This window comes from Myotis davidii, unplaced genomic scaffold (genome assembly GCF_000327345.1).
Source record: "Myotis davidii unplaced genomic scaffold, ASM32734v1 scaffold392, whole genome shotgun sequence".
Taxonomy (NCBI): domain Eukaryota; kingdom Metazoa; phylum Chordata; class Mammalia; order Chiroptera; family Vespertilionidae; genus Myotis; species Myotis davidii.
The window spans coordinates 1,352,274-1,356,398 of record NW_006284244.1 but is presented as its reverse complement, the minus strand read 5'-3'; positions in this window follow the sequence as shown (position 1 = coordinate 1,356,398).

Sequence of the window (4,125 nt, the reverse complement as noted above, 5' to 3'; positions counted from 1 at the left end):
ATTTTCATTTTCATACTCAATGGTTTCTTGGAATTTTCCACATATAATGTACAAGGTCCTAAATAATCTGACCTGCCTTCTTGTTTGAGCTCATCTCTACTCATTTTCCTCCTCATCCACACTTGGACACAGATCTTGTTGCTATCTGTGAACAATTTGTTTTGCTCATATACTAGGGCCTTATAGTCTGTCATTATACCTCAGTAAAATATAATTTCAGTAACGTGTTTTCTCGCACCCTTACTAAAATGAATTGCCCATCACTATCCATTTAGACTGGTTTGATTTTCCAGATGGAATTTATCATAATACCTAAAATTATATTACATATTTATTTGGCCTTTAGGATATAAGAAAACAGAACTGAAATAAGAAATATATTATCCAAATTGCTTACCACTATGCACTAATTATTCACAGAAATTGGACTAAAGCACCAAAACTAACAAAAAATATGGTTTTCCATCATATGATTATGATACGATCTGACATATGCAATAAATCAAAGAAATGAATACCTCTTTCCATTGTGATAAGGCAATATTGCCAGGTTATAGGACTTCATAAATTAAGACAGATGATGTTGACAGTAATAAAATGTTGAAATAACTGAGGAGAATGAAAATTAACCACCTAATCAGTAATTATTTGTAATGTCTCTCCTCTTTTTATTATATAAGATTTTATAAAACTTGCAATTTGGCAAGAGAAAAAATGCAATTCATAGACAAACAAGAAAAACTCTTCTTATTTACTTGACATTATGGGAACTATGAAAATTGTGGGTAGGAGAAATTTTCAGGATTGTTAAAGGTAATAATTTTCTGAGCTGACTATTAAGTTTAAAAATTACTCAAGATTTTGAATGAAAAGTTATCTTCATTATTCTTCGATGTTGGACATTTTACTGCTTATTAGAATCTTCCTTGGGATCTAGAGAAATCATATAACAAAGATGCAGAACTTCCTCATTACATAGAACAGAATAGGAAGTTCACATAAATAATGACCAGGACATTGAAAACTCTGGCTAAAGTCAGTCTTTAGGATATTCCAGTAACTTATATTCTCCAAATAATCACTATTCCCAATTTCCATAAAAAGTTGAGTTACCTAATGTAAGCTGAAATTCAAATCCAAATCACTGCAAGTTTCAAATGCATTTTATCAAATCACATCAATGCAGTAATTCCGAGGAGAGGGAACTCAAAAAAATGTGTTAAGATAGAAAGAGAATGCTGACCAGGAGTATCTGAGAGGATCAGGAAGGAGGCTGGGACAATAACAAAAGGAAATGAAAAAGAAGTGACAGAAGTCAAGTCAAAGAGGACCTGTTTCTGACACTAAGGGGGAGATGCTTAGACTGGAGATTACAGTTTCCATAAAAGGGGAAATCTTTTTTTCCCAATAAATATTTTTATTGATTTTAGAGAGAAGGGAGAGGAAGAAAGAGATGGAAACATCAATGGTAAGAGAGAAACACTGACCTGCGGCCTCCTGCATGCTCCACACTGGGGATCGAGACCCCAACCAGGGCATGTGCCCTGACCAGGAATCAAACCATGACCTTTTGGTTCATAGGTCGATGCTCAACCACTGAGCAACACTGGCCGGGCTAAAAGGGGAAATCTTCACAACTTTTCTCATAGCAAATTCTAATGTAAACTGAGCATTTACATAAGCAAAGAGATGTATCTTTATTTAATATACTCTTTAAAAATAACTAAGAGTTTGATCTATGACTTACATTAAAAATTGTGATAAATTTCCTAAGCTATATGCAAAGGTAGCGATAAACAGTCTAAACAAGAGTTTGTTATCACTTTTTCAATAAATCGACAAGTTTTTTCACAAAAATCCATTGGGAAAATGAGTGAAAAATGTCACACACCATGCTGACAGGGAAATTTAACCCTAAGCGTTCTGCAAATATAATAGATTGTAAATATATAGTGTCTATAAATATTAATGTGAATGCAAAGCCTGGGTTTGAAGTAAAGTGTTCCTAGGATATTTCCTTAAATCTGAAAAAAAATTAATAACAATAAAATTGTCATCTCCTAGACTCTCCTTAATAATAACTGTAAGATTAGTGCAGATAAGTAAAAAGAAAATAACTAAATCCTTCAAATTTCCCAGAACTCAAGCACTTTAGGAATTTATTTTTTTTAAATGAAACAATGATGTCATGATCAATTTAAAATGATTTACTTACAAGATATCATGCCATTCTAATTCCTTTTATTTAGTTTTGTGGGGTTTTTTTTAATCTTTATTGTTGAGAGTATTACAAATGCCCTTCCCCTTTCCTCCCCCTTGCCCACCACCACCGGGTTCCAGCCCACCCCAGACCTTCACCACCCTATTGTCTGTGCATAATGCACATATGCAAATAAATTCTTTGATTAATCTCTTCCAGCCCCCAACTCCCATTCCCTCTGAGTTTGGTCAGTTAGTTCCAGGTTTCCACGCCTCTGGTTCTATTTTATTCATTTACTGTGTTCATTAGATTCCACATATAAGTGAGATCGTGTGATACTTGTCTTTCTCTGACTGGCTTATTTCACTTAGCATAATTCACTCCATGTTCCTCCATGCTGTTTCAAAGGGTAATATATCCTTCTCTCTTATAGCTGGATAGTATTCCATTGTGTAAATCTACCACAGATTTTTTTTTTTTATCCATCTATTGATGGGAAATATTGTTTTTCACTCTCTGTATCACATCTCAGACACTTTGACTTAGCTGACTTCCTGTTTCCAGCAATTTGATTTTGTTCATGTTCCTGTGTCTTACTTGGTAGATCCATTCTTACCCTTTATTACTGTTCCCAACTCCAAATTGTAACTAACCTTCAATAACCAACCTCATGCCAAGTTTTCCATAATGCAGTTTTAGATCACCCAGAATAAAATCTCTATTCTAATTTTTCTAAATAGTCGGGACATTTTATCCATCATTTTCTGATGCATGGCTCCTTTTCTACCAAATCTTGTTATTTATCTCATGGATTATTTCTTTTACTAGGTTTTATGTGCCTAGAAAGCAAGGATCAATGTCTCATTCATCTTCCTACTCTCTAAATCACCAAATAATGTTCTCCACATAGAATTATCCCTAATAATTATGTTCTGAATGCGTAAAAATATGATCAATGTTCTTTACTCTTTTTAGTTTTTTTCCCCATTCATTCTTATTCTATCTCCCATAGTTAATATTCAGTATATAATTATAATTGTGAATCTAGGTTAATGCACTGAAATTAAGATAAATAGAGATATTTCCATGTTTCCTTCATTTATCAGTAAATAATTTTGATTTTTAATTCATTTTTACTTATATATTTTAGAAATTCTTAAAAATAAATATACCTTAATACTGCCCGTGATTCCTGATTTACTACTATAGTGATTGTGAAGGCAAAAACTATAAATACGAGGACATATACAATGTAAACCAAAGCAGAAAAGATATACCAAAATAATTTTTGTTTGAAATTAGATGCATATGTGATATATGACTTAGTAGATCAGGGATATAATAAGACTTAATCCTGCAAAGGTTGGAGTTACTGTAAAGCAAGCATATTTGACTGACAGAACTTTGAAAAGGCTCAGGAATTGGTAGCACACACAAAAAGCTATACATCATGCTTGTCTTACATATTTACATATGTTTAAAGCTTCTCTTGATCAGAGTTTGATCTCCTCATTGCCTTCTGAAACAAACAGTGTTGTAAAAACAGTGGTCATTAAAATTTTGTTATATCTTTGTACTTTTTAAAAATTTTATTTTATAAACAACATTGGGTTGGCATTTAGTGGACTTCAAATCATGTCTGCCAGTTCCTGTAACTTTTTCTTCTCTCTGTTTAAATTTTCCCTTTTCGAATGATTCACCTATTACTTCGCAAAGAAAATTATATTAGATACTGTATTAGAAAGTACTTTGGAGAAGAGTTGAAGATCTTAGCAAAATTGAAGTACAGGTTGACATATTAATTTCTTGCTACATGACACTCAATTCTGTAGTTTGGTCTGTGCTCTCACAATAAATATAACCTGATATCACCCAGTTCTCTACTACTTGTCTTATAAAGTGCTCAGGACTTTACTTAGTCTTAT